At 41.8% G+C, this 16,152-nt stretch overlaps 1 long non-coding RNA gene across 1 annotated transcript in view; it reads right to left on the bottom strand.

Annotated features, from left to right (window-relative positions):
* LOC130273360 (uncharacterized) overlaps positions 1 to 13,872 on the bottom strand; it is an 80,404-nt gene extending 66,532 nt beyond the window's left edge. The window contains exon 1 of the long non-coding RNA XR_008843968.1: positions 13,774 to 13,872. This is a non-coding gene — a long non-coding RNA (uncharacterized LOC130273360). The remainder of the gene's footprint in view (positions 1 to 13,773) is intronic.
* Positions 13,873 to 16,152: the final 2,280 nt, after the last annotated feature.

Genomic DNA, 16,152 nt, shown 5'->3' with positions numbered 1-16,152 from the left:
TTCAGATTCTATCAGCATTAGTGTCTCTTAAGACCTTATTGCACTGTCCCATATGTAATTCGCTATTATTGCACTTAGATATATATTGCCACATTTTACATGCCATATAGTATCTATTGCGCTTCACCACGTAGAGGATCCATTAGATAATAAAGACATTGGAATTATAAATGAAAACCTTGCATCCTGGACTTGCTTCTTTCCATCTTGTATAGCAAATACTCCTAATTTATGATTCAGTATATTTCCAGCTGTCAGGTCCATCAGGAATCATGTAAACATGGCCTATTATGGATTAACCAATCATAATAAGCCAAGGTGGATATGTATAGACTGCACCAATAATTACTACCACTAACAATTTTGTGGTGTTTACACTATGTTGGACTAAAAGTGGGTGAAATATATACGCACTCTACAGAGGATCTATAATTACTTTGGACATTAATGTGCTATTCTATATAAGGTGTTTGCAAAGACGGTGCAATAAGAAGACATCAGCGCCTGGACTTTAATTACTAAGTAACCATTTATTACTCACATAGGGGGAGATTTATCAAAACCTGTCCAGAGGAAAAGTAGCTTGCTGCTTTCATTTTTAACAAGGCTGCTGCAAAATGAAAGAAGCAATCTGATTGGTTGCTATGGGCAACTCAGCAACTTTTCCTCTGGACAGTTTTTGATAAATCTCTCCTATATATATATATATATATATATAGTGTGTGTAAAATAAGTGTGTACATGGTTGATGGCGGTTGGAAATATTGTTTATGAACACATATAGAAATTTTGTGGTATTGGATTTTAGACATAATAATTATAAGTGAAGTTTTATACCGCACCAATCTTCAGTGCTATATAGTTATGACTATATGACTAGTTCAGCTTTAGTTTCCGGGTGGAACATGCTAGCTGTAGCACTAGATGCTATAGGAGTTTGGAGACAGATGATGGGAATTAGGAACTACTGTAAGGCTGCATTCACACCTCATTTGTACATTACGGGTGCCGTCCGGCTGATGGAGGGGCAGACCTGGCTCTCCCGTACCCCAGCCGGACCAGCGCTGAAATCCATTTACTTTAATGAGCCAACCTGAGTCAAACGGTGACTCCGGTTGGCTCATTTTTTACCCGTATGCGGTTTCCTGACTGGACCTAAAACCATAGTATACTATGGCCACAGTCCTGGCCAGACACTCTTGAATGTTCCATACATAGTCATTAACAGTTGAGGTAACTTGATTTGTTTTTTTCCCCAAATTTAGTGATCTTACAGCTTGGACAATGTCCACATCTGAAAAAAAATTTCAGTTTCACAATTGCATTTGAATGCTGTCTAACTGTTTGATTACGAACTGTGGGGGCAAATTTAATACCCAAATTAGGGGCTCGGGTATATATAATTAGTAGTTTCATAGGTAAAATTTTCCCCACAATTCTATCCGGTTTTAGCAAAGTGTTTAGCCAGTGTTTCTTGATGATTGTTTCAATTTGCCAATGTTGTGAGTTGAATGGTAAGATAAGTTTGGATCCTTCACTGGACGGATCAGGTAATGGTCTTGTGGTGTTATTAAAAAAAACTTGCCTCTATCTAATAATTTCTTTTAGAAGAAACATGAGTCGATCCCTGTTTGTGGACCTCTGCTCATGGCTATTATCAGCACACTGATCGGCCCAGAGCGGCAGCCCCAATCAGCGTATTCATCTTGCAATCCTTTGACATTTTATTCTGTCATTTTGCTTCGTATCCTATATACTTCTTGCTGTTGTTGGCCCACTATTTCTCTTTGAGATTATATTCATACATATATTGTTCACCTGGTAATACATATTGTATTTTTGTTTTTATTTGTCCTATTTATATTTCTTTTATTTATTTTTTTCAACTGTAAATTTCTATGGAAATGTTTTGTCAATTTTTGGCACAATACAAAAAGGTGTGGAAGTACATCAACACATATGGCAAACAAATACAATGTCAAAGAGAAAAATACAGGTTGCAATATGCATCAACAAGCGGAACCGTAATATTCCATGGCTCAAAACAACACGCAGGGTATTCCCACCCACTCGAACCCGCACTGAGAAGGCAAATAAAAGTACTCAGCATCAATAACAACGGGGAGGGGGGAGGGGGGAGGAGGGAGAACAATACAACCAATCTATAAGGCAGGTAAATATGCGAGTGAGAAAAGCCCATGAGGCAACCAGCAAAAGAAAGAAAAGACATGAACCACAAGAAAATAAATCACAACAAGAACAAAAGACAAGACAACAATAAATAAATAAAAATGGGGGGGGAGGGAGAGAAAGGAGAAGAAGGAGAACAAGAGGAGTGGAAAAAGAAAGGATCAGAAAATTCAAGGAGTTTGTCTATCAGTAAATCTATCCCATGGCTCCCACACGGATAGAAAAAAAAAGCACAGAACCCCCTTCACCTGCGGGCCAGAGCGGCAAAGTCGCTCGAACACCGTGGGAAGGGAAGCTACAGTAAATCCCAGCTTAGAAGACATAAAGTGACTAAGCTGCAAGTAATGGAGCCGTTCAGAGGGTGAAAAGACCATACTGGGAGACTAGTTGTTCAAAGGGCAATAGAGAGCAGGAGAGGGGATCAACTACATCCGCCGAACAGAAAAGACCCCTAGAGCCCCATTCTTTTACCATACCGGAAGTTACGCCAGAGGGAAAGTTAGAGTTATAAAGAAAAGATTGTAAAGCAGAAGCCGAGGAAAATAGCGAGAGATAGACATAGCGAGAAAAAGACATAGGTCCCAATAAAGAACCTAAAGAAATATGAGAAGAAGGAGGACTCCAGAGAAAGGTGTTAGGGTGTATGGGGGCCAACCACAACTTCTCAAGCTCCATCCAGCGGCTATAGGCATGATAGGTGGACCACACAGCTAGATGTCGCAAATGGGCAGCCAAATAATATTTAACCCCATCTGGAATCTACAACCCACCCTTAGATCTACTGGCCATCATCACAGTCATAGGCAAGCAGTCTCTTACCATCCCAAATAAAGCGGAAGAGGGCAGTTTGAAGCGATCCGAAGACCAGACAAGGGGGCACGTACCGGCAATGTTTAAAAAAATAGAGAAGCTTAGGGAGGATCGTCATCTTTACCCCCGCTGTACGCCCAAAAAAACAAGATATATTGTGACCGCCACTTCTCCAGGAGAGATCGGAGATCCCAAAAGAGAGGGAGAATATTAGCAGTATAAAGAGAGGAAAAGCACAAATTGCGGAGGTAGACCACTTAAAAGAGTAATTATCACGTAAGAGTGTAGACAGAGGTAGGGGGATATTCAAAGGCAAGACCTCAGTATTAGAAAGATTAACCTTATAGCCAGAAACAATCCCATAAGAATGTATTACCCTTTATAGGTTAGAGAGAGAAGTCAAAGGGCGTGTAAGGGTAAGCAGAACATCATCTGCGAACAGACAGATCTTGAAATCCCTATTATGTAAGGTTATGCCAGTAATGTTGGATCCCCCTGGATCATGGTAGCAAGAGGTTCAATACACAAAGCAAAAATCAAGGGGGACAACGGACATCCCTGCCTAGTACCATTAAACAGGGGAAAAGTAGCGTGAGGGAGTTTTAGGGAAGCAGTAGGAGAAGAGTTGAGACCCTGCAGTGCAGTAAGAAAATGACCAATGATCCCGAATTTCTGAAGAGTAGCAAAAAGAAAAGGCCAACCTAGCCAATCACAGGCCTTTTCCACGTCCAAACTAAGGACAACAGCCTGTTTTGAACGCCGATTGACCAAATCAATCAAATCGACCACCCGTCTTGTATTGTCACCCCTTGACGACAGAGAATAAAAACTACCAAAGAGGGGGCCACTTGGTACAATGTACTAAGTATATGTCTCAAATGGAAACACTCACTATACAAAACCTATCACATAACCACTGAGACAAAAATATTTGCAAAAAATAGCGTACAATCTTTATTAGAGTGCATAGATACATAAAATCACAATTAAAAATGGAACAGAGACAGACAGAAAATACAGGCGTCTCATATAGTATGCAAAGACTATCTTGGGTATTTATTATGGGCATCATGCTAATATGTATATATAGCTGCTCCTCTTACCCATAACCTGTATGGAATAACTCTTGATAGTCCCTGCACTAGAATACTCACCTTACATACTGTATGAGACGCCTGTATTTTCTGTCTGTCTCTGTTCCATTTTTAATTGTGATTTTATGTATCTATGCACTCTAATAAAGATTGTACAATATTTTTTGCAAATATTTTTGTCTCAGTGGTTATGTGATAGACAGAGAATAAAGTCAACTTGGTCCTTGTGGTCATGTGGGTCCTTGCACCCCCCAGAAAAGAGTTAAAGAGAGAAACCAGCTTAGGAACAAGTAGGGCAGAGCAGAAGTAGGGCAGAGTAGGTCTTGTAATACAAACAAGTAAAACCGTCCAGTGTGGGTGAGCAGCCCACGGGAAGAGATTTGAGAACCTCAGACAGTTCCTCAAGTGTTGTCGGAGCATTAAAGGTAGCTCTGTCAGAGGCTGAGAGGGTCGACAGGTGGCACTGCAAGAGAAAAGATTCCAAAGCAGCATCATGCTTCACTGGGTCGGACGGAAGCTGAGAAGGAAGGGAGTAAAGCTTAGAGTAGTAGTCCAGGAAAAGGCGAGAAATAGCATCAGGGTGATAGTGGAGAGTGCCAGAGGAATCCTTGAGGGCCAAGGTGACTGAGCCATGGCACGGTCACAGAGACGTCTGGCTAACATAGTCTGAGCCTTATTCCCTTTTTCATAAAATCTTTGCTTAGAATAAAGGAGCTGACGCTCAACTTTATGGAGAGCAAGTTCCCCAATTTAGAAAGAGAAGGAGACGACAGCAGGGAAGCCTCAAGCCCAGCAATTCGAGTACGCAACTCCAAGGAGTGAGCCATAGCATCCCTCTTCAATCTAGAACCCAGAGCTATACAGTGTCCCCGGATCACTGACTTATGAGCCTCCCAGAGCACTGATTGGGAAGATACCGAGTCCTGATTGAGGGTAAAATATTCAGTAATGCATGCCTGGATCGACCTAGACAATGCCTAGGAAAAGAAGAAAAAGGAGAGAAAAAAAGCCAGACCGGACTATGGTCCGACCAAGAAATAGGGTCAATAGAAGCATCAGAAAGCATTCAAACCATAGGTAAATTGCCAAGATCAATGCAAGTGTGCAGTTTATAAGAATAGGAGTAAAAAGTGAAGGAATTATCAATAGGGTGGTTAATCTGCCAAAGGTCATAGAGAGAAGAAGAGCAAATAAGACGGTGAAAGAGAGAAGCTAGGTGTAATTGGACAGGAGAGGTGTTACGCCGAGCACTCCGGGTCCCCATTCCTCCCCGGAGCGCTCACAGCGTTCTCCTGTTCGCAGCGCCCCGGTCAGACCCGCTGACCGGGTGCGCTGCGATAATGTCCCGAGCCGGGATGCGATTCGTGATGCGGGACGCGCCCGCTCGCGGTGCGCATCCCGACCCGCTTACCAGACTCGCTCCCCGTCTGTGCTGCCCCGGCGTGCGCGGCCCCGCTCCCTAGGGCGCGCGCGAGCCGGGTCTTTGCGATTTAAAGGGCCGGTGCACCATTGATTGGCGCATGGGTTTTAATTAGTGTCTTCACCTGTGCACTTCCCTATATTACCTCACTTTCCCTGCACTTCCTTGCCGGATCTTGTTGCCATTGTGCCAGTGAAAGCGTTCCTTGTGTGTTCCTAGCCTGTGTTCCAGACCTCTTGCCATTGCCCCTGACTACGATCCTTGCTGCCTGCCCTGACCTTCTGCTACGTCCGACCCTGCTCTTGTCTAATCCCTTGTACCGCGCCTATCTCAGCAGTCAGAGAGGTTGAGCCGTTGCCGGTGAATACGACCTGGTTGCTACCGTCGCTGCAAGTCCATCCCGCTTTGCGGCGGGCTCTGGTGAAAACCAGTAGCAACTTAGAACCGGTCCACCGACACGGTCCACGCCAATTCCTCTCTGACACAGAGGATCCACCTCCAGCCTGCCGAATCCTGACAAGAGGGAGGGCAGGTAACATGTTTGGGCATGCTGGGATTTGCAGTTTTGCAACAGCTGGGGGGCTACAGTTTGGAGATCACTGTGTAGTGGTCTCTAAACTGTGTCCCTTCAGATCTTGCAAAACTACAACTCCCAGCATGCCCAAACAGCAAACAGCGTACCTCCGGCTGTTGCGTACCTCCGGCTGTTGCATAACTACTTCGCCCTTCGGCGATCAGTACATGCTGGGAGTTGTAGTTTTGCAACAGCTGGAGGCCCACTGGTTGGAAAATACTGAGTTAGGTAACAGAACCTAACTGTTGCAAAAGTACAGTTGTAGCTTTGCAATAGCTGAAGGATTGCCCCCACCCCATGTGAATGTGCAGGGTACATTCACACGGGCGGGTTTACAGTGAGTTTCCTGCTTCAAATTTGAGCTGCGGCAAATTTTCCACTGCAGCGCAAACTCCTAGCAGGAAACTCACTGTAAACCCCCGCCAGTGGGAATGTACCCTAAAAACACTACACTACACTAACACATAATAAAGGGTAAAACACTACATATACACCCCCCTTACACTGTGCCCCCCCCCCAATAAAAATGAACACGTATTGTACGGCAGGATTTCCAAAACGGAGCCTCCAGCTGTTGCAAAACAACAACCCCCAGCATTTCCGGACAGCCACTGACTGTCCAGGCATGCTGGGAGTTTAGCAACAGCTGGAGGAGCCCTGTTTGGGAATCACTGGCATAGACCACCCCTATGTCCAACCCTATGCAATCCCTAATTTAGTCCTCAAATGCGCATGGCGCTCTCACTTCGAAGCCCTGTCATATTTCAAGGAAACAGTTTAGGGTATTTCCGTACTGTGGATCAATTGTACTACACATTTTAGGGGGCTTTTTCTCCTTTTACCCCTTATGAAAAGGAAAAGTTGGCATCTACACCAGCATGTTTGTGTAAAAAAAGAAAAAAATTTACACTAACATGCTGGTGTTGCCCAATACTTTCACAAGAGGTAAAAGGAAAAGAAGACCCCCAAAATTTGTAACGCAATTTATCGTGAGTACGGAAATACCCCATATGTGGGAGTTAAATGCTCTGCGGATGCACAACAGGGCTCAGGAGTGAAAGCGCACCATGAACATTTGAGGCCTAAATTTGTGATTTGCACAGGGGTGGCTGATTTTACAGCGGTTCTGACATAAAAGCAAAAAAAATAAATAACAACGTGTGACCCAATTTTGAAAACTACACCTCTCAAGGAACGTAACAAGGGGGATAGTGAGCCTTAACACCCCATAGGTGTTTGACGTATTTTTGTTAAAGTTGGATTGGAAAATGAAAAAAAAATGTTTTCACAAAAATGCTGGTGTTACCCTAAATTTTTCATTTTCACAAGTGAACATAGGAAAAAAGCCCCCCAAAATCAAAACGCCAGTGGGGTGTAAATGCCCCCTTATTAATTTCTGTGAGGGGTGTAGTTTCCAAAATGGGGTCACATGTGGGGGGGGGGGGTCCACTGTTCTGGCACCACGGGGGACTTTGTAAAAGCACATGGCCCCTGACTTCCATTCCAAACAAATTCTATCTCCAAAAGCTCAATGGCGCTCTTCCTCTTCTGAACATTGTAGTGCGCCAGCAGAGCACTTGATGTCCACACATGGGGTGTTTCTATACTCAGAAGAGATGGGGTTAAAAATTTGGGGGGGAATTTTCTCCTATTTCCCCTTGTAAAAATGTAAAATTTGGGGAAAAACCAACATTTTAGTGGATTTTTTTTTTCATTTACACATCTGACTTTAACAAAAAGTCATCAAACACCTGTGGGGTGTTAAGGCTCACTGTACCCCTTGTTACGTTCCTTGAGGGGAGTAGTTCCCAAAATAGTATGGCATGTAGGTTTTTTTATGCTGTTCTGGCACCCTAGGGGTTCCTAAATGCGACATGCCCCCCAAAAACCATTTCGGCAAAATTTGCTTTCCAAAACCCAAATGTGACTCCTTCTCTTCTGAGCATTGTAGTGCGCCCACAGAGCATTTTATGTCCTAACATGGGGTATTCCCATACTCAGAAGAGATGGAGTTACAAATTTTGGGGGCATTTTCTCCCATTACCCTTTGTAAAAATGGTAAATTTGGGGAAAAAACTGCACTTTAGTGGAAATTTTTTTTTCCATTTAGACAAAAAGTCGTAAACACCTGTGAGGGACCCCTTGTTACGTGCCTTGAGGGGTGTAATCTCCAAAATGGTATGCCATGTGTTTTGTTTTTTAGCTGTTCTGGCACAATAGGGGCTTCATAAATGCGACATGCCCCCCAAAAACCATTTCAGCAAAATTCACTCTCCAAAATCCCATTGTGGCTCCTTCCCTTCTGAGCCCTCTACTGCGCCCACCGAACACTTTACATACACATGAGGTATTTCCTTACTCGAAAGAAATTGGGTTACAAATTTTGGGGGGCTTTTTCTCCTATTACCCCTTGTAAAAATTAAAAAACTGGGTCTACAAGAACATGCGAGTGTAAAAAATGAAGATTTAGAATTTTCTCCTTCACTTTGCTGCTATTCCTGTGAAACACCTAAAGGGTTAACAATCTTTCTGAATGTCATTTTGAATACTTTGAGTGGTGCAGTTTCTATGATGCGGTCATTTATGGGGTATTTCAAAAATGAAGGCCCTTCAAATCCACTTCAAAACTGAACTGGACCCTGCATCGCATCGCGTCGGTCCCGGCTCTAATCAACGGCCGGGACCCGCGGCTAATACCACACATCGCCGATCGCGGCAATGTGCGGTATTAACCCTTTAGAAGCGGCGGTCAAAGCTGACCGCCGCTTCTAAAGTGAAAGTGAAACTATCCCGGCTAGTCAGTCAAGCTGTTTGGGACTGCCGCTGTGAAATCGCGGCGTCCCGAACAGCTTACAGAATTTCAAACAAACAAATGCCCCAGGAGTTGTGCTAGGGTACTATAAACCACAATAATATCCAAACCCCACACCTAGATGCTACTCCAGGTGGGGGTGCAAAACCCTTTTCAAAGCACCCTCCCTAAAACTTCACTTTTATTTCCATTGCATGTTAAAATGTTTTTGGGGGTAAACAGAACAGTTTAAAAACCCAGCTGATCTCGTCCAACTGATATAAGGTATTACTATTTGGTATTCCAAATCATGTATCTCCTGTGCCTGCAGTGCTACAGGATCTATATTGTTGACACTCAGCTGTATCTAAAAATCAAACAACCAAAGCCTCCCCTGCATGTTTCGTGACAGCAGTCACGTCATCAGGGGTATATGAGGCATAAGACCTTCTTATGCCTCATATACCCCTGATGACGTGACTGCTATTACTATTATTTTTATTTGTATATTTTTTTATTTTATTTTTATTCTCATTTTTATTGTTTTTGTTTTTTGCTCGTATCCTTCAATTTTTTAGATTCATCCACCATTACCATATATAGTATGGTCATTAGACATTACCTTTCTTCAACTTTTTATACTTCTCTGTTGTTAGTATCATGCATACCTATCTATGTCACTTTTTTTTATGGTCAGTATTATATCTGCCACTGTGTAGGATTTTATTATTTTGGCAGAATTGTCATCTTTTTTTATTTATTTTTCATGTGCTCATATTTGTTATGTACCTATTTCATTGAATAGGACATGGCAATATCTATTTCTATACTTTTATATTTCATTTTTTAATTATTTTAAAGCATAGTATATTTGGTTAAAGGGGTACTCCGGCGCTTAGACATCTTATCCCCTATCCAAAAGACGCCCCCTCCCATAGGCTTGCATTGAGGGGCGGAGCGTGACATCACACGGGGGTGGAGGCGTGACGTCACACGCCGCCGGCTTCCTGGTCGCTGGTAATAAGACCCGGAGCGAGCATGCTCCAGGGGACTGATTTTTACTGGGGTACTGCGTGCAAGATCACTACTCTACTCTACACTACTCCCGCCACTGGGGACCCCCACGATCAGGCATCTTATCCCCTATCCTTTGGATAGGGGATAAGATGTCTAAGGTCCGGAGTACCCCTTTAAGCTACAGACTATGTTAACCTTCAATCTGGTTTTCCCTTCAATTCCATTGTTTATCTCTTTGCTTTGTGCCCTCTGTTTTGTCTTACTCCGGAAGGAAACCCTAATGACACGCATAGTAGAACCTATATATAAATATATTCTGATTGATTGAGTGATAGATACATGCTGATCTTACTGAGGAAGGTCCCTAAGGTGGGACCGAAACGCATATAAAAACAGCAGTATTTCAATATAGTACATTTTAATCTTCTGGCGTGCTCCTTGACCACAAGGCCGCCAGCCCACACCAATCCAGAATTCCCGATTTTCTACAATCTACACACATCAAGGACTAGCAGGAGCAGCATTGATTATCTGTGTTCACTGGCAAAGACCCTGCCAGTTGAGACATGGTCTGTTAATCTATCAATTAATACATTTAGCAGTGTACAGGTGTGCAAGAGGACAACAAAATAAATTAGAAAAACTTAAGAAAATATATCTAGTTAGTTTATTGTACACTTTCTAAGCCAGAATATTTTTGTCCAGATAAGTGAAAATGTGCTGAAACCAAATATGCCATACTCCGAGCCTTCATATAAAAATCTAAAAATTCTATATCTAAATTATATATTTTATCCTGTAACATGTTTACATATAAATATATTATAACTCAAGTTTCAACTTTCTAATGGAAGCACAAAAAAAAATAATGATCTTTAACTCTCCATCAATCTAACTGTATAGGGCTTGTTTTTACTAAATCGAGTTGTATTTTTCAATCCCTCCATTTTGGTGTACATATAATTTATGCATTAGCTTTTAATGTTTTACAAAAAATAGCAGTTCAACTATGGTTTGTGTGTTTTTTCCCGCCTTTTATTATGCACTAGCTGAGTACAAGGCGCTGCCTGGTTTTTCCTACCTTATCCTTATGGGGAGGAAAAGCAACAGAGGAAGCTTTTTTCCTCATATCCCGTCCTTAAATCCTGATCCCATATCCCCTCCTCACTTCCTGACCCCAAATCCCCTCCTCATATTCCGACCTCATATCCTGTCCTCATATTTTGTCCTCATATCCCGTTCCCACATCCCGCCCTCATATCTAATCCTCATATCCAGTCCTCAGGTTGGGCTGCGTTGTTGTAAAGATATTGTTAGCTGGAAATAAAAGGGGTGAGGCTTAAAGGGTGGGCGTGTCTTTGCAAGATGGGGCATGGAATCCGTGGAGGATGTGGCTTGCCAGCCAGACTGACACATTCACCAGGAGATGCAGAGAATTATTGAAATATCTCCAGCTGTTTGGAAGTTATGCAGTAACATATATTTCCCAGACTTGTATGAGACTTAAAAAAAAAAAAAAAACAGACTCTCGCAAATGGGGGATGGTAAGGGTTAAATTACCTATCCTATGTTTGTTGTTGACATATAAGTAACATGTGTACCAAGTTTCATGTTAATATCTTTAGCCATTTGGAAGTGATGCTGGAACATAAACACAGAGACACACATTGAGTTATATGATATATATATATATATATATTATATATATATATATAGAGAGAGAGAGAGAGAGAGAGAGAGAGAGAGAGAGAGAGAGATTAAAAAATAACAGCTTCCTGCATTTTAGCATTTTTGTCATTTTTACAGAAAAATTTTGTGTGTGTGTGTCACTGCAATCAACTTCTAAACAATTGTTCAGTGTTACGCTACATTCCCACTACGATTATGCAATACGGCTGCCTGATTGTAAAAATATGTACATTTATTGGTTACAACTGATTAACATTAAAGAGTAATAAATACAGACCATAAAATAAATGAAATTATATAAAGAATATCATGTCAGATATAAACCAATGATATATTAGTGAGTTATTCAATAATATTAACCTTAGTCACAGAAGTAGGTTAGTTCAGATATCAATATATTACTTTGTGTAGAGATCATTACATAACATGATATCTAATGGGCATTTTACATGTATAAAATGGAGTAAACCCCACCCAGTTCTAACCACAACTATCTCTGGTAAGATATGATATTAAATATATAATTTAAAGTACGCTACTTCTTAGGAAGATTTAAGTTTCCTCGTGGTAATTATTATTTCATGTGGGGGAGCAGAGAAAGATCCCATCAGACTATGCTAATATGCAATATGATCATTGCATTGATCCCATAAGAAGTGCCCCGTTCATCTGCAGTAGAAGGGGGTGTGGCTTATAAAATACTATTACCATCTCATAATTGAGATTATATATAAGACAGGTCTGCTCCTCCCCATAAAATAATTCTGTCCACATTAAAATGAGGTAACTTAATCAAATAAAAAACCTGTGTATCTTACCGAGAGTAATTCTGGATGAAAGAAAGATGGCTGCCCAGTGTGGTGTCTATGGGAACACCTGTAGTCATAACCGGTTATCAGAGAAGAAATTACTTATGGACTAAAGTTTTTCTCCCTGGCTCTTCATGGCTCCGCCCCTTCAGGTAGCCTCTAGGAACTTCAGTAATGAGGATGGGGTCCCTCTTTCCGTGTTCCCTGTAGTTTCTCTCTAGTCCCTCCCCTCTGTCCTTCTTACACCTGCTTTTAGCTTGTTTTCTAACTTAAAGATCAACCCAAGCAAATATCATATCATCCAATGATGACTGGTGGGTGTGTGTGTAGAGATTCAGAGTCTAGTTACATGACATCACAGCTAAACAATAATTTACTATAATTTTGTTAGAGATGCAAAAGATTACTGTGGCCACCTTATCACCTGTATACACATAATCCAAGACCCTGGTGTAGGTTAAATTCCCGGGTAGATATACAGTGTTGGGATTATACTTTAATTTGGATAGACTTGATTTTTTGAACCGTGGGAACTAAGGGGGAGATTTATCAAAACCAGTGTAGAGGAAGAGTGGTGCAGTTGCCCATAGCAACCAATCAAATTGCTTCTTTCATTTTTAACAAGGCCTTTGAAAAATGTAAGAAGCAATCTGATTGGTTGCTATGGGCAACTGGGCAAACTTTACTCTGCACAGGTGTTGATAAATATCCCATTATGTCAATTGGATACCACACACTACCTTCTGTTTCAATTAACCTTGTTGCCCATTTATGGTATCCAATTGACCTAGTTCCCACCGTTCAAACACTTTATGAACCATCAATTGACTCATATATGTCTATCCTAATTTAAGTATAATCCCAAAGAAGAGGCAGGCAAAGGAGCAAACAGCCAAAGAATTTACTCCGCTTTCTAAAACTTTATACATGCTTTAACCTCTTCAGGACACAGGGCGTATGGATATGCCCTGCATTCCGAGTCCTTAAGGACCGAGGGCGTATCCATACGCCCGTGGGAAATCAGGTCCCCACCGCTAGCCGGTTGGGGACCGGAGCCGGATGCCTGCTGAGACCCCCCATGTCGGCAATCGGAGAAAATGGCATGTCAATTCAGACATGCGATTTTCTCCAATTCCGGGCTGATCGGCTCTCGGGTGACCCGATCACCCGGAAAATAGGGCTGATCAGAGTTGTCAGCAACAGCCCCGATCAGCCTAAGGGATAGGAGTAAGGTCGCAGAGCTGTGATCTCCTCCTATCCCCTGCCATTAGTCAGAACGGAGTTCTGACCAATGGCAGCGCAGGACAGGGGGTTGGCAACCCCCCGTTCTGCCCGCCCCTGGATGTCGAGGGGATCTGGGAAGAAGATGGAGGCCGTACCTGCAGGAGAAGATGCCTGGGGACCTGGGATCTTCGCAAGAGCCTGCTGGATCCTTGCTCCGGTAGGGAATCGAAAGTGAAAGTAAAATGATCTTTACTGTGGCAACCACTAGGAAGGCCAAACTGCCACTCCCAGCATGCCCAGACAGCCAAAGGCTGTCTGGGCATGTTGGGTGTTGTAGTTTTGCAACACCTGGAGGGTCACAGTTTGGAGACCACTGTTACAGTGGTGCCCAAATGGTGCCTCGACTGCCCAGGCATGCTGGGAGTTGTAGTTCTGTAACATCTGTCCCTTCAGATTTAGCAATTTTCATGACATTTTTTAAAATTGCTGCTCTACTTTGAAGCCCTCTAATTTTTTCAAAAAGCAAAAATATGTCCATTTTATGATGCCAACATAAAGTGGACATATTGTATTTGTGAAGAAAAATAAAATGTATTGTGAATATCCATTTTCCTTACAAGTAGAGAGCTTCAAAGTTAGAAAAATGCAAAATTTTCATGAAATTTTGGGATTTTTCACCAAAAAAGGATGCAATTAACGCTGAAAATTTACCACCAAAACAAAGTAGAATATGTCACGAAAAAACAATCTCAGAATCAGAATATTGGGTAAAAGCGTTTTTGCGTTATTAATTCGTAAAGTGACGGTGGTCAGAATTGCGAAAAAGGGCTCAGTGCTTAAGGTGAAAAAGGGCTGCGTCCTTAAGGGGTTAAAGGGGTACTCCCGTGGAATTTTTTTTTTTTTAAATCAACTGGTGCCAGAAAGTTAAATAGATTTGTAAATCACTTCTATTAAAAAATCTTAATCCTTCCAGTACTTTTTAGGGCTGTATACTAAAGAGAAATCCAAAAAAGAAATGCATTACCTCTGATGTCATGACCACAGTTCTCTCTGCTGACCTCTGCTGTCCATTTTAGGAACTCTCCAGAGCAGGAGAAAATCCCCATAGCAAACATATGCTGCTCTGGACAGTTCCTAAAATGGAGGTCAGCAGAGAGCACTGTGGTCATGACATCAGAGGAAATGCATTTCTTTTTTGGATTTCTCTTTAGTATACAGCCCCTAAAAAGTACTGGAAGGTTTAAGATTTTTTAACAGAAGTGATTTACAAATCTGTTTAACTTTCTGGCACCAGTTGATTTAAAAAAAAAAATGTTTCCCACAGGAGTACCCTTTTAAAGCATTGGATTTTCTTCCCAGATAATTCACACGAATTTCAGAGTGGTTTTAGGAAAAGACGAGCGATTTTGGCTGAAATGTAGGGAACACGCCCTTTTTCCCAAAAACAATGCCCATTTTGTAGTTTTTTTTTTTTTTTTTTCACTCTGAGTGATTCAGATTCTGACGGGTTTTTTCTGACGCACGTTCCGTGCAACAGAATTTAGGTGCAAAACCCGACAAAAAGAGTAGGAATCATGTTAGTAAATGAGGGCCAATGAGTTTCACTCTCCAGGACTTTCCTTGCAGACTTGTTTTAGAAAGATAACACCTTTACAAACATTCAAAAGGTCTATGATCTTTTAATGAACTCCCCTTAGGCCTATCACTCGGGCCTTCTGAGAATTCATACACCATGGCGTACACATTATGCTATTATTCTATTAAACATAGTGATTCATTTTTGGGGCCTACAATAAATATGACAACTTAGATTGCACAGGAAGAATTGGCATTATTCTTTAAACAGAATCTACGAGAAAATAACCCACTAAAATCAAAGGAACTTTATTTCCGCTCCAAATCTGCCAAATTCTGTGCCTCTTAAAAAGGGGTGCGCTGGGGAAGTCAAGAAAAATAAAAATGCCTCAAAGCCACCACAATACCTGTTCACCCATGATGTGATGCTACCAACGTGACCCTGGAGTGAAACAGCAGCTGTAGGGAGGGGTTCAGGGTTGCGTTGGTAGCATCACATTACAGATTAAATGCCGCTGGTCAACATTGCTTTATTATCATGAAGGCATTATGGAATAGTTAACTGGAAACAAGAGGTTACTGGCAGATAACGAATGGACGGGATTACTACCCACGGTGTTTATACTAAGCCTGTAGTGACCTTATTGTGTAACATATATTGATTTTTCATCCTGAGTACTCTCCTCTAAAATGACTATAGTGTGTATTGTATTTACAGCATACAACCCAGCACCACCCTGTTGTTTTGTTATTCGTATGTCATTGTTTGTAATACCCCTCATATTTTTTAAGGTGATTAATAAACATTTGTACTTTTAATACATATTGGAGTATGTAGCTCTATTATTTCTTTCTTGCTGTAAAAGACAGAAATCATGTGGTGTTTGTCTTCCAGGAGGGTGGGGCTAGTCTTAGTGAGGGCTTTTCACAAAGACAAGGTGGATCTGATCATGACTGCT

Source organism: Hyla sarda, chromosome 5 (assembly GCF_029499605.1).
Source record: "Hyla sarda isolate aHylSar1 chromosome 5, aHylSar1.hap1, whole genome shotgun sequence".
NCBI classification, from domain to species: Eukaryota; Metazoa; Chordata; class Amphibia; order Anura; family Hylidae; genus Hyla; species Hyla sarda.
Note: the sequence above shows the minus strand (reverse complement) of the source record. Positions and strands in the feature narration are given on the sequence as shown.